We start from the raw sequence: 15,681 nt of genomic DNA on the forward strand, positions 1-15,681 counted from the left end.
AACCCACACTAGCATTAATCATGCGCGATGAGAATATATATATATATATTTTTTTTTTTTTGTTGTTTATAGGTTATATATGAACATTTTTTTTTTTTTTTTTTTTTTTATCATCAATGATCTAGGAATATAGTAAGCAAAGTGGGAATTATATGTTTAGCCCTTCGTCTAACCCAAGTTCTGTGACCTTATCCTTGTCCTAATACTTATTCCATGTGCTGAGCTTCTTTCAAAGAAATGATGAAACTATCCACTTCTAGAGGGGAAGTAAAGTTATAAGTTTTGTTCTTCCATACAACTCGTAAAGCAGCAGGGAACTTCATCATGACCTGTGCCCCCAACTCTCTGATTTCCTGCATCCGGGTCCCCAACTCCCACTGCCTCTGTGCTGTCACTCTACCCACATCGGAGCGAATTAGGTACTTAGTAGAGTCAATTTGAAGAGAAGAGTCAGTGAGAGCCCTACCTAGAATCAGTTCTTTAACTGAGTACGTGAGAAAGTTGACAAGTATCTTTCGGGGGGCGCTCCGACCCGAATGCTGTCTAAAAGGATCCCGGTGTGCACGCTGTATTTCGCTCTCTAAATTAATATCCGGTCTATCCTTCAAAACTCCTTCTCTCAACAATCGACAGACTAAGGTCTTTACGTCCCCATTTTCCGCTCCTTCTGGAATTTTAAGGAATTTCAAGTTATTACGTCTTGCATGGATTTCAAGACGCTCCATGTCCTGCTGCAAAGTCATATTCTGAGCTTTCAAGTCAGCTATTATTTTCGAGTGTGACTCTGACACTTTATTCAGGACTGCCACTTCACCCTCAAGTGCTTCTGTTCTAGTACATATGTCATCCAATTTATTTTCAAGATTAGTACATTTCTCAGCTATTTCTCTTTGATTTCCTTCAGATATTTCGAACTTAGGCATCAATTTCGCCAAAAGATCTTCATGCATAGCTCTGAAAAAACTCTCCAGATTACCGTCTGCCCCTCCACCTCTCTCTTCCTCTCTATGGAACTGTTGGCTCACTTGATCCCTGCTTTCACCAGCTACTTGGGTATTTTTTTCCAGTATAGTATCAGCTGGAAACTCCTCCAAAACAGTCTCAGGGTCTAATAACAATGGACCATATCTGTTCTGGGACTCCACGGAGGAGCTATCTCTAGTATTAGAGCTAGTACTTACATCCATGCTGATGCTGGGTTGAGAGATGGGTGTAGAATCGGAAATTGAGACAGAAATGATATCTGCCTGTAAGCCCGACTGCGATGTCACCTGTTTTGTACCCAAATCGGCGACAGTTTTCTCCATTGTTCGAAAGTACGCCTTCACTGAGGGTGTTGATTTTGGCACAGCTTGAGCTTTCTTTTGTTTTCGGACAATTCCTATTTTATTTCTTTCTGATGCAGGCGCTTGACCTAGAGATGTGGATGTAAATTCAGTAGGTATATCTCTCTGGTGCAGAGAGCGAAGGAAATATCTGTTCTTAGGGACACGGGGAGCAACCGTTACCTCTTCTGATACTTTAAGCGGATCAATAGGCTCAGGATTACTGTCCTCTATATTTAGCGCACTTTCTTTTAAAGCACTTTCTTTTAAAGCCCCTGTGAAAACCGCAGATTTCTTAACTTTGGCGACCTCCACTGTGTCCATCCCCTTTGGGCTAATAAGCACGTTCCTCACGCTCCTCACGGTGCCAGCAACAAACAATGTTCTATCCCTGAGAGGACACCAAGTTGATTTTGTATCTCTATTGCCCTTTAATCCTTTAACTCGATAACTCACAGCGCAACCCACGGGACTCAAGGGACTACATTCCGTCCCTAAACCCGAACTGACTGAAAAGCACCCTCTCACCGCCGTAAAACTGCGTCCTCTGCGTCCTCTGGGGTAGACTCTGGCTGCCGCTGATGCAATCCTTCTCCAGACTCCGGACTGATTCACCAAACCAGCCTCCCCTCGAGCGGCTGAGTCGCGGAGTCTGACACGACGAAACTCAGCGTCTGCAAACATCGGGTGAAAATCCCCCAGGTCCTAGTGCCGCACAACCGGCTATCCCGCTCCGCTCCCGAAGCCGAAGCAAAGCAGCAAGGGGACAAAAGAGAAAAGGCAGAGGTTTAGCGGGGATTTTCCGAGCAAAAACATAAAAAGCCCGCATATGCTCACCGCTTTATACTTTGCGTTGTATATCGGACGTTGTATCTTCAAAGGTGCATATTATTGCCGACCATTTTCCAGGCCAGGACGGAGCTCACCTCCCGGCCGACGTCAGTCCGCCGCCATCTTCCTCCAAAATAAATATGTTTTATATATGTATATGTAAAGGTCGATGGAAGAATAAATGGTTAAATAAGTGTCTTAATGGATGTTTTTTGAAAAAAAAATGATTGGTTAACTGGCTTATTAAGTGTATCATAGTGAATACATATATTAGCGAGTATTGTTTCAATATTTAAATGTTTGTATCACTTTGTATATAAGTGGGTGCATGGGTTGGTGAGTAGCTACATGTGTGTTTCTATGGCTTATTAGATGTTTTTTTAGTATCAGTATAAATGTCTGTATGATTTGGTGGGGGTGTTACTTAGCACACTGATGCATCAATGACTGACTCACTGTTTGTATGTGTTTTGAAGACAGCATATGTGCCAGACTGTATGGGTGAGTGAGTGTGTATATGTATGTGTTAGTAAGTGAATGACTGTCTCACTACTGTCTTTATCAGTAACTACATATGTTTTAATCTAGTATATGTGAGTATTGGTATATATAAGTGAGTACATGTGAGAGTGAGAGATTGAAAGAGTTCTTGTTTTAATAAGCATGTGTTTCTATAAGTGATTGTTTAAGAGAGTAAGTATGTTTAAGGTTCTTTAGAAGTAAGGTGGTAGTGTATGTATAGCTGTATATGCAAATAAATGGATGTTCAATAGTTTATTTGCATGTGTGAGTATGTGTGTGAGCAACTTTTGGAAGACTGTCGGTGTGTTAACGGATGTATAGGTGTCTCACTACATATGATGAGTGAGTATATGTATGAGTGACTATATAGAAGTGTTGGTGAATGACTGGATGTGTATATAAATGGTGGAATTACTGAATTGGTTGTTGTAACTGGTATAGGTATGTCCACTTTTTTTAAAATGTTAGTTTTTATTTTTCAATATGTGTTTCAAGGGTTACTTTACAGTGAAAGGAGGTCAGTCTTTCTGTCCCAAGGATGGTGATCAGTGATGTCATGAGTGATGTCACTGACCATGTCATGAGTGATGTAATATGTGATGTCATCAGCAGTGCATTACACGCGCAAGTTATAGTGAGTCCAACTAACTATAACGTGGGAATTTCAATGGTTTTATGTCAGTAAAATTTCCAGGTAACTATAACTGGTGGGAAACCTATGGGTTTTTCAGTAAATTTTTAAATGCTAATTCCTAACTATAACTGGTGTGAAACCTTTGGTTTTTTTCTGTGAATTTCATAGGTTTTTTAACTGCTAATTCTTAACTTTTTATAGGGCTTCATACCTATGTACTTTTTAGTGAATTTCTAAGGTTATTTTTTCGCAAATGTCTATAGCTGAGAAAGGTATGTTTTTCTAAAAATGAACCCTATATTGTATATTAATATAATATATATTTTTTTAAAGTATATTCATTTTTTAAAAAAAATTCACTTTGGAGCGCTCCCGGTGCGCGTACCGGTGAGCGCCCCGGTGCGCGTACCAGAGCGCGTTCCGTCAACGCACTTGAAAAAAAAAAAAAATAATGAAGGAGTGAGCATGAGGAATGGGGACAAAGAGAGTGGTGTAAAGAGAAAGAAAGCTAGAGGGAGAAACACAGAGGGACTGTGTAAGAGATAGTAAAACAGAGAAAAGGTGTAAGAGCAAGTAACTGCGAAAAGGAAAATGAATAAGGGAGCAAAAGAAGAGAAGAAAGAGGAAGAAAACTAAAGCAGAGGTTCTGGGAGAATGTGAATGGGTGATGAAAGTAAAAGGAAGGAGAATTAAGTATGGGGAATGACAGGTAGTGATGGAACCAGAGAAAAGAAACAGTAGTGACGGAGGGAAAGAAATAGCAGTGAGTGTAAGTAAAGAGGAGTGAAAGAGGGTGGATATAAGTGAATAAGGGTAAGACATGGGGAGTGACAGAGAGAAAGAAGAAGAGAGTAAAGGAAGGAGTGTCAGAAAGGGACTAAGTGAACCAGTAAAAAAGGTAAGTGAAGGAGTGTGGATGAGCAGGGGCACTGAAAGAAGTTGAATGTGGTAGGAAAGTAAGGAAAAGAGAAGTAAACATGGAGGATAAGAATAAGTGAGGGAAGCAGAGTAAGGAAACGGGGGTGAGGTAGGGTGAGAGAAAAGTAGTGAGGTTAAAGCAAAGGGTGATGACAAACTACATTTTGTAGACACACTTACCATATAATTAATTAAAACTTACTTGTATTTGTGAAAGACAAAAGAAAAAACAAGTTATAATTAGTAAAATGTATATTTAAAAATAGAAGAAACAGTTCAAGAGGTAAAAAATCTAAAAAAGTTTACTAAGAAATAAAGCAATAGTGAAGGATACAAAAACAGAAATAAAGTAATGTAGAAAGAGAAAAAAGAGGGAAAAAGAAATAGAAAGAGAACAAATTACTGAAGGTAAGTAAGATACTAAAAGAATGTGAGATACCAAAACGAAATCAGGAAAGATAAGAAAGTAAAAGGAAAATGAGTGAAAAGGAGAGGAGTCTAAATGAGGAACTATTAATAGGAAAGAGGAATAGAAGATGACTGAGAGAGAGTGAAGGGGAGTCACAGAGTGAAGGGATGAAGGGAATGAGGTTAATATAGAACGATGGATGAAAAAGGAGTGAGAGAGTAAGTACACAGAAAAACAAAGGGAAGGACTGAGTGAACTGCAGTACAATGAGCGCGAAAGGAAAAAGAGTAAAGGAGAAAAAGAAAGAAAGAGAGGGGAAGAAAACTAAAGCAGTGGTACTGAGAGAATGTGAGAAAGATAAAAAGTGGTGGAAGGGAGAGAGGAAATGCAGACAGTTCAAATTGGATTGAGGAGTTGTGAATGAAGTGGAGTAAAGGAACAGCGATGAAACAAAGTTAAAAAAAGGCAGTGCAAATGAATAAAGAGAGCTAAATAAGGGTGAAAAAGGAAAATGAGTGTGAGACAATGTGAATACAATATAAATTACACAATGCAAACTATAGAATAACTTCTACAATATGTTACATTGTTTATTTTTGCTGTTCTGAGAATATATTGAATTTCACTTAAATTAGTGAGTTCAAACTCTTCATCATATAACAGCGGGAAAAAAACCACAATCTAAAAGATTGTGTTTAAAAAAAGCATACAAACTTACAACTCATATATGTACACTAATCTTTGATTCACTTACTTTTCCGTGAGGCCAAATAGAATATAGTGAAGGTCCTTTTGGTGGAAAAAAAGTCTGCTGTGCTCTATAACTTCCATTTCATCGACTTCCTATGAAAAAAGATCTAAGAACATCATACCTTACGGCCAAATTGTGTCAGATATATGAGTATTTTTTACTATGAGATCCACTTACAGTACCTATATGAGAAAAATAATTTTAAACATTAGATTAACTAACTAACTAACTTTTATTAACTATTCCCATCTTCAAAGGCCAATTCCCTTTACTAAAACTTTGTTTTTAAAAACACTAGGTAAGATTTTTTAAAGTCATAAGGCAAACATTGTTTATAAGTCAAATGAGAATCATTGCAGTAAGTCCAACCTTTTTTACATTTTAAGTAGCATGTATAATGTCCTGATGTTGTCAAAGGACCGTCATGATAAATAATAGCTTCAGTTGTAAAGGTTCTTCCTGAAATTGATAACTGAGAAGCGACAAAATTGTTGATACCGGTTGTCAATTTAGTTTCATCAGGTCTACATCAGTGGAAAACTAAAATGATATACTGACCATAACTTTGTATAAATAATGTGGATAGCATTGGACATTTACATTGGGTACACACCATATTATGATCTGCTACTTTAACTAGATTTTTAAATCACACTGATTTACAGTCTGGTAAAGTCAAATATATAAATCTTTCAGTGTCTATTCTAGTATTACTTGATGAACTACAATTGTGGCAGTCATGCTGCCATTGATAAGAAAGGCTGAAAAGATTATCTACATCTACGCCTTCATCTTCCAAAACACCAAACATATACATTAAAAATTCATGACAATCCTGCTAGATGTTCTGTGAAAATTTATCTTGACCTGAACACATATCTAAAATATTTCGAATTTCTGTTACGCTTTCTATTTTTGCTCTATCACTGCTACATTTCTCAAACACAGAATTCAATAAACCACACAATCTTTGATCCCGATTTTCAACAATCTGATCTTGTAAAGTTTGAAGAAAAACAACAACATTAACCACTACATTAGCATAGCAGTTGACACCAGAACTATTTTCAAACTGAAATCCAACAGCATTTTCATCACAATCCTTTTTCTTTCTGTTTTGAATTACAGTTTCATCTACTTTTTGTCTGCACAATCTTTGTCTCATCACACTCAATCAAGTACAATCCTGATAAAGTTCTGAGTCGGGATAATGCCACATATGCCATACCCTCTTTAAACACAGATCTTCCAATGTTCACCAAAGCACTATCTACACTTAAACCTTGAGATTTATGAATTGATACTGCATATGCCAAACAAACAGGAAACTGTTTTCGGCGAACATATAAGTCTTTTACAAGTAAAAATCTAGCAGAACAACAACTGATTTGTTGTACTTGCTCAATACCATCAAATTTTATTTTTAAAAATTCAATTCCATCTCTATTTCTATAATTCACAAAATCAACAACATAACCCATTGCTCCATTTACCAGACCTCTTTCAACATTTAAATTCCTTCTCAAAATGATACGACAATTTAAACACACATTCAGAGTCTTTTCAAAACCAGCTGTTTTAGAAATACTTTTCTCTAATGAATCCAATCTTGTTTTCAAATTTTCTGACAAAACAATTGTTGCACCCATATGCTCGATTTTATCTATTGTTTCCAGTTTCACAATCTCTTCATTTTCTAACTTTAACATTTTGTTGTTGAAGATGGAACATTCTTGCAGAGTTGGCATCAAACATATCCCAGATTTCTTCTCAGTCATTTTTTAAAAAATATTCTCTGGCAGAATGTTTTCATTTGGATACAAATTTGAAATTAATCGAGCATGTAGAGCTTCTTTCCCAAGCTCACTTACTTTTCCAATTCTTACATCTTGTAGAATATTTTTATAATCTTCATCCTTTGCCTGTCGCATATTTTGAAGCAGTTCGGCATATTTAAAATTTAACTATATATTAACGTTTCCAATGCTTCCAAGGGACTTCCTGTATTTGTATTTAGGGGTGCTTATAGAGCGCACTGACACCATGGGTTTCCTGGCGCTGGTTGGAAGTAGAGGGGACAGAAAGACTAGCCAGATTGGGGGAAGAGCCAAGTTTTTAAAGATTTACGAAAAAGAGTTAAAGAGTTAGAAGTTTTTAGAGAGAGGGGGAAAGAGTTCCAAAGCTTGGGGGCCAGGTAAGCAAATCTCCGGCCACCAGATCTACAAAGCTTGTAAGGTGGAACAGTCAAGAGATGGAGGTGGGAGGATCTTAGATTGCGGGATGAGCAGTAGGGTCTGATTAGGGATTTAATGAAGGCAGGGCAGGTGCCAGCTAGCGACTTAAAGATAAGGCATCCGATCTTAAAGGCTGCCCTGGAGATGACTGGGAGCCAGTGGAGTTTGACAAGAAGGGGCCTGGCGGATTGCCACTTTGGAATCCCTAAGGCCAACCTCGCCGCCTGATTCTGAACCACTTGCAGTCTCGCCATCGATGTTTTGGGCAGACCGTGGTAGATCGAGTTAGAAAAATCTAGGCGGGAGAGGACGAGGGCCATGATAACCTGCAGGAGGGCATCGGGTGTAAAGAGGTATGCCACTTTCCTGATCCTGCGCAGTTGGTAGATACAGGAGGAAACCACGGTCCCTATCTGCGGCCCTAGGGATAAGGTGGAATCGATGGTGACCCCCAGGCTCTTCACCGAGGCTACAGGGGTGGGGGAGGGGCCCAGGTCCGCCGGCCAGAATTGGGGCCCCCAGAAGGTAGCGCTCCTGCCGGGAAGGAGGAGCTCCGTCTTTCCGGGGTTCAGCTTTAACTGATTTTGGCCCATCCACTGGAGGATGTGGGACATGACTGCCTGAAAGTTGGGGATAGCAGAGGGGGAATTAAGAGAAAAGATGAGTTGCAGGTCGTCTGCGTAATTAAACACAGTGACGTCCCACTGCCTCAGAGAAAAAAGAAGGGGGCGAAGATAGAGATTAAAAAGAAGGGGGGACAGAGAGGAACCCTGGGGGACCCCACAGAGCGAATGCTCTCTGGGAGCCCTAAAGACGCCCAGGCTGAGGGTCTGAGACCTACCGGTCAGGAAAGATCTGACCCAGGCCAACGCCAGGCCCTGGACGCCAGCCTGTTCGACACGGTGGAGAAGGATGTTGTGGTCCACCGTGTCGAAGGCGGCTGACAGGTCTAATAATACCAGGGCCTGGGGAACAGCCTTGTCAACACCGTCTCTCAGGGCGTCCAGCACGGCCAAGATCACTGTCTCCGTAGAGTGGCCGGGTCTGAAGCCTGCCTGGTTGGCCTCGAGAAAGTTGGAACTCTCGATGAATTGTGAGAGACAGGTGGTGACGTGGGCTTCCAGGATCTTAGAGAAGAAAGGTAAGAGGGAGATAGGGCGGTAGTTTGCCGGGACAGCGGGGTCGGCCCCCGGCTTCTTCAGGAGGGGTACCAGCACGGCCTCCTTGAAGGGACCCGGCACGATACCAGAGGAAAGAGAAGAGTTTAGCAAGGGGAGGATGCAGTTGGGTAGAGAGTGGCAGATGTCCCGAAGTATGGAGGGGGGGCAACAGTCATCTGGGGATCCCGATTTAATACGGGTCGCAAGAATGGCCAGAGATGAAGAGTCTAGAAGAGGAAATTGTGAGAAGGAGGAAGAATTGTGAGGAGGGGAAACAGATCCAGCGCCAGGAGGTGTAACGGGGATGGTGTCCTTAATTAATACAATTTTGTCAATGAAAAAGGAGCTAAGAATATTACATGCTTCCTGTGTGGGGGCCTGAGTAGGGAGCGTCCTGGGGTCAGAAGTGAATTCATTAAGCACCTTAAAGATTTCCTTAGAGTGACAGGGGGCGGATAGAATTTTGCCAGAGGCGTAGGTTTTTTTGGCAGCCAAGATGGCGAGTTTATACCTGTTACGCGCAGCCACATAGGCGTCTCTGCTAGGAGGGCAGTAGTCCCTTCTCCACTTACGTTCATACTGACGGAGTTCTAAATGGAGAGCTTTTAAGTGGGGCGTGAACCATTTGTGAGAATGGCTATGCCTGGATTGGGGGAACTTAGTGGGTATCTTCATGCGTGAGCATTTTAAACACTCGTTGTCCTTTTACTGGAGTCAACTGCAATAGATCTCCAAAAACAATAATGTGTTTTCCTCCAAATAACACATCATACTCTGTTCTAAGAATTTCTTGCATTCTCAAATGCACAAAAGCAAGCATTAGATTTGAGACCATGCTTACTTCATCAATGATAAGAAGTTTCATTTTCTTCAAGACTCTTGAAACTTCAGAACACGCATCTCCAGATAACTTGTTGTAATGCAATTTATTATCATGCTCAACTGGCAGCATCAGTAAACGATGTAGAGTAATCCCTTTAATGTTATGTGCTGCCAGACCAGTTGGAGCAGTTACAACACAAGACAGCGGTGAATCAGTCCTTTTCGGCAGATAAGTTGAAATGGCTTTAATCAAAAAACTTTTTCCTGTTCCCGCTTCTCCACTTATGTACAGTCGGACAGGCTCAAATGATATACATGAGCACTCTTTTTTCTCATGTCTGAATCCATGTTCAATCTGTTCTGTGACTTTGTCATATATCTTTTTCTGCAACGTTTAGTTGCTTTATCAAATCTTCTAAGCTAACTCCATCCTCTTGAGCTTGTTCCATAGCTCTTTCCACCTCATCCATGGCAGTTGCAGCTTCATTTTGGATAATTGGTCCTCCTAGTGGATCCTGGCTCAATGAAGTAGAACTCTGACTGTCTTGAGAACTGTCTCTAGCAATCTCTTCAGCAATTGTGGTTTCTTGTTCTATTTCTTCGTTCAACATTTGCAGACAATTTGGGAAAACAGGACATTCTATGGTATCCTTAGTTGCATTAAAAGAGTCTTCATAACACAGAAAATCTTCAAGTAGTTCCTCTTCTGTACGCCATGGCTTAAATAGTTGCAAAAGAGCTAAATAGTAAAATTCTCTTTTGTCTGGAGCTTCGCAACTCAATTTTCGATGATTAATTTTATGGCCTTTTCTCTGCTTCACTAGACATCCTACATACCCAATGACAGCATATTTTCCATTATTGATATCTTCTGTGATGTTCCTCTTATAACTGTAGTTTTGCAGAACTTCATACAAACAAGTGTTCTCAAGGTGAGTACTTCTATTTGGATAGTATGTGTCCAACATATTTGTCTTCAAAATATCTGTACTGTTTGGTTCTTTCTCCGCCAAATATTCAATTTCTTGTACAGATTTCAAAACTCGGTTTCGTGTTACAGCAAGACCTAGACTCACCCAAATGATTGTTCTTGATTTGGCATTGAGACCTGCTGATGATAACCGATCAGAACATTCATATGCTCCAATTTCTCGATGCAACAACATCTTCAGACTGAAACTGTATAATTTCTTGCCTAGACTCTTTTCATGTGAAATGTCCTCCCACATTTCCTTCAGTTCTGTCTTTTCTTTTTTTGTGATGTAAGATGTCACATATCGAGCCACAGAAATAGAGTTGTCAGCAACGAACTGAATATCCATGTTAGCATTCCACATGGACAAAATCACTGGGTTGTAGTCGTTGATGTACTTGGACTCTTCGTTTCTTTTTAAATTATATGTATTTTTGGGAGATTTCCTCGTCACAGTATGTCGTAGAGATGACATCAAATTATTTACTCTTCCCTTAGAAATCACTGGTCGTGGAAACGCAAAACGACATTTTGTGTAGTACTTTTCCTTGTTTTTAAATTTTCGACGACAGTACTTTCCACAACGATGAGATTGAAAACGTAAAACGTGTTGCCTTAAACTGTTTTCTTCAGTAGTTTTTGGAACAGCACATGTTGAATACTGTTCAATGAAACTCATCACTGTTTCATCCGAATCTAATCCAAATTTGGGTGCATCTTTAATCCATTACAGCATATGTATATGAGGAGCACGTCTCGCTTGATATTCCTTCATCCAAAAGAAATCCAAAACCTCTCCAAGGGGAGGATTTTTTTGTTGGTAATAAAAGACATCATAGCTTCAAATCTATGATTAAAATATCTGCAAACATTCACTGGATCCAAAGAACACAGTTCTCCAGGTGTTTTCAATTCTATATTTTGTATGTTTCCATTTGCCTCTCGTAGAAATTGAAGTAAGTCGTCCCATGCATACTCAGCACAGCTAAGAGTGAGGAACCATGTAGGAGTTCCTAAGTTTCTTAGCATACATTTCAATTCCCCATGACAACGGAACCAATACTCATTTGTTCTACGCTGACATGCCATGAGATTGATTAGCTGAGATTCCAAAATACTGTCTTGCAGATTGACTTTCTCCATAAAGTCCCTTGCTGAAACATTTTGCAGATGAGCTCCACTTTTCAATATATGATTAACTGCATAAGAAAGCCCAGACAAATCACTTTCATACAGTAGATGAAACAAATACGGAATGCATTGCCGAAACCTTGGATCTTCAGCATATAATCTTAAAGTCCGGTATTCAGCTGCAGGAATTTGAACTGGTCGATCGTCATATCATCCACCACGACCTGTTGGAAATAACTGTGGAAAACAACGAGCTTCCAAACTTTCTTCCCATACACTAATGGGACTTCCTTTTGCTGCTTTCATTTGAAAAAAGTCAATTGCATTCCCCATTACTTCTTTGGAATGCAAAGGATGAACAGTATAATGTTTATATATTTCTTCACTTCTAGACACATCAACTTTTTCAATTTGGCCAACTGAACAATCACTGTCTTCTTCTGTAGCTGTTTCCTCTGCTCCAACACTTACATCTTTATAGTACTCATTGTTTTTGACCAAATACAACGTTGCCTTTTTGACTTTCCTAACATCCACTAAATCTTGCCAGATTTTCTTACTCTTTGTCGGAACCCCATTAACTAGAATAACCCGAGGATCCTCTTCTACTCTTTCTACACCAATTGTATCAATATTTTTCTTGATATCTAGAGGCAAATAAACAACTCTTCCCTTTAATCCTCTTTGTAAATCTGTAGGAGGTAATTTCCCTATTTTAGGCTCCATGCGAACAATAGCTTGAAAAGGATGGACGCATTGAATCAAAATTAATTCATAAGTATTTAAATCCATCAACTCAGAAGGAATATCTATCAACTGAAGAATATTATGAGCAGCTCTAGCAGGCATTCTATTTTCATTTAATTTTTTCAAACAATAATTACAAATGCACTGATCAAAACTCAAATCAAAAGAATTCTCCACCAACAAATAACTTACAAAATCCTGCCATTCACTATTATTTTCCAATTCACATTTTGCATATAAATCAACTAACCTAGTCTGAATCTTATAATGAGTCCGTCGACAACACACACAAGTTAAATTAGGCCTTTCACTTGATTTCACCTTAAACCTGGTAATTTCCTCGTCAAAATTTTCTGTACTTGAAATCTGTACATTGTCTTCCACATTACCATCCATTACTATATCCATTTCTACACTGTCCTCTTTGTTCCCAAAATAACAAAACTCAATTTCTTCACAAATAGTCTTTACATCCACTTCAGATCCATGCAAAAGAGCACTGTTTAACTGTTTAAGCTTAAGTGCTGGACTTTTTGCATAATACAACCTTCTCATTAATTTCCTCACCTTATTATGATGCACTGCTAACATCCTAAAATGATGAAAAATACTCTGACATACTTTTCTAGAAAGACAAGCCAGTGAATGCCCATGCAAACCTGTGCTTTCTCTCACTCTGCAAGGATCTAACTCTTGCAAGATCTTCATTTTTTGTTTTAGACTTTTCTAACTATATGTACGTAAGAAATTTCGAAGCAAATCGATAGAATCCTGTCGCACACTACAAATACTACTGCACTTCCATGTGTACACTGGACCCTTAGTACATCTCCCTAAAACTTCATCACTTAACACCTCTTCTGCATCTTTAGACACAAGTTTCTCTTTTTCCATCACACAACCATCTTTCACCTCATGTGCTCGACCACTGGTGTCAACTGCATGCACCAATTCATTTTCCTGAAAGTAACTCTCCTCATTAAAAAATGGCTCAGAACTTGAACTATGCATCCATTCTCCAGAAAATACTTCACAAAAATTAGTCCGATTAATAATTCTTTTCCATCTACTGTTCGATTTGAAAACATCAATTGCCTTATTAAGTATTCTAATTCTATTGATTACTAAAATAAATAATTTTTTCTTAACTTCAAAAGCCTGATCAACAATCTTCTCTACACTTTTCTTTTTCTTGTAAAAATCAGCTCTCTGTTTACCTTTCTTTTCATTTTTTAGCAAATTTAAAACTACCCTATTGCGAAACATTCGTCTACGAATGTCCCTAAATTGATTTAACCTTCTATTGCTATCCATAGTCTTATCTCCTGCTCCAATAGAGACATTTTTTGAGGGCCTCTCCTTCCTTTTTAAATTTGTTCTCTGCTTCTGGATCTTCTTATGACCATTAACATTACTTTTTGATCTACATAAATTGTGAAGAAAACACTTAATTGTCTTACCAGGAGCTTTTCTGGTGTTTTTTGAAGTACTTGTTGTAGAGGATTCTTTTATTTCCTTTGATGATTTTGTTTTTTTACGTATGGTATTTTTTCCATTCCTTTGCCTTGATGGCATTTTTGCTTGCTTTTAAAATGTTGATTTCAATCTGTGGTTCTGAAAAAAATAACACATTAAAGACCACTATTAGCAAACAACAAAGTAATGACAAAAAGAAAACAATATAAACACTAATTTGCAACATATTAAAGTTTATACCACAGCAACTCAGGGCCTTATTTATGAAGGCCTTGCGCCACCAGTGCATCCCATGTTAAAAGAGATGCACCGGTGCCACAAGGCAGTCATTAGAGTTAGTGCTTTTAGAATTGTTTATGGGTTTTTTTTGTAAATCTTTAGCATTTTTGTTTCCTGTAGCCAATGCTAAAGAATTACAAATAAAAAAGCCATAAACAAATCTAAAAGCTCTAACTCAAATGCTCCGAGACCTATTGCACTGTGTGAGGGTGAGGGGTTGAGGGTGAGTGAGGGTGAGGGTGAGTGAGAGTGAGGGTGAGTGAGGGTGAAGGTGGGTAAAGGGTGAGTGAGGGTGAGTGAGTGAGGGTGAGTGAGGGGTTGAGGGAGAGTGAGGGTGAGTGAGGGTGAGTGAGAGTGAGGGTGAGTGAGAGTGAGGGTGAGTGAGGGTGAGTGAGGGTGAGGGTGAGTGAGGGTGAGTGTGAGTTAGGGTGAGGGGTTGAGGGTGGGTGAGGGTGAGGGGTTGAGGGTGAGTGAGGGTGAGTGAGGGTGAGGGGTTGACGGTGAGTGAGAGTGAGGGTGAGTGAGGGTGGGTGAGGGTGAGTGAGGGTGAGTGAGGGTGAGGGGTTGAGGGTGAGTGAGGGTGAGGGCGAGTGAGGTGTTGAGGGTGAGTGAGGGTGAGGGTGAGGGGTTGAGGGTGAGGGTAGGTGAGGGGTTGAGGGTGAGTGAGGGTGAGTGAGGGTGATGCTGAGGGGTTGAGGGTGAGTGAGGGTGAGGGGTTGAGGGTGAGTGAGGGTGAGGGATTGAGGGTGAGTGAGGGTGAGGGGTTGAGGGTGAGTGAGGGTGAGGGGTTGAGGGTGAGTGAGGGTGAGGGGTTGAGGGTGAGTGAGTGAGTGAGGGTGAGTGAGGGTGAGTGAGGGTGAGTGAGGGTGAGGGGTTGAGGGTGAGTGAGGGTGAGTGAGGGTGAGGGGTTGAGGGTGAGTGAGTGAGGGTGAGTGAGGGTGAGGGGTTGAGGGTGAGTGAGGGTGAGTGAGGGTGAGGGGTTGAGGGTGAGTGAGTGAGGGTGAGTGAGGGTGAGTGAGTGAGGGTGAGGGGTTGAGGGTGAGTGAGGGTGAGGGTGAGTGAGGGTGAGGGTGAGTGAGGGTGAGGGTGAGTGAGGGTGAGGATGAGTGAGGGTGAGTGATGGTGAGGGTGAGTGAGGGTGAGTGAGGGTGAGTGAGGGTGAGGGGTTGAGGGTGAGGGTGAGTGAGGGTGAGTGAGGGTGAGGGTGAGTGAGGGTGAGGGTGAGTGAGGGTGAGGGTGAGTGAGGGTGAGGATGAGTGAGGGTGAGTGAGGGTGAGGATGAGTGAGGGTGAGTGATGGTGAGGGTGAGTGAGGGTGAGTGACGGTGAGGGTGAGTGAGGGTGAGGGTGAGTGAGGGTGAGGGTGAGTGAGGGTGAGGGGTTGAGGTTGAGGTTGAGGGTGGGTGAGGGGTTGAGGGTGAGTGAGGGTGGAGGGTGAGGGGGTGAGGGTGAGGGGGTGAGGGGTTGAGG

The sequence above is a fragment of the Lissotriton vulgaris genome, chromosome 3_1, assembly GCF_964263255.1.
Source record: "Lissotriton vulgaris chromosome 3_1, aLisVul1.2, whole genome shotgun sequence".
Classification (NCBI taxonomy): Eukaryota; Metazoa; Chordata; class Amphibia; order Caudata; family Salamandridae; genus Lissotriton; species Lissotriton vulgaris.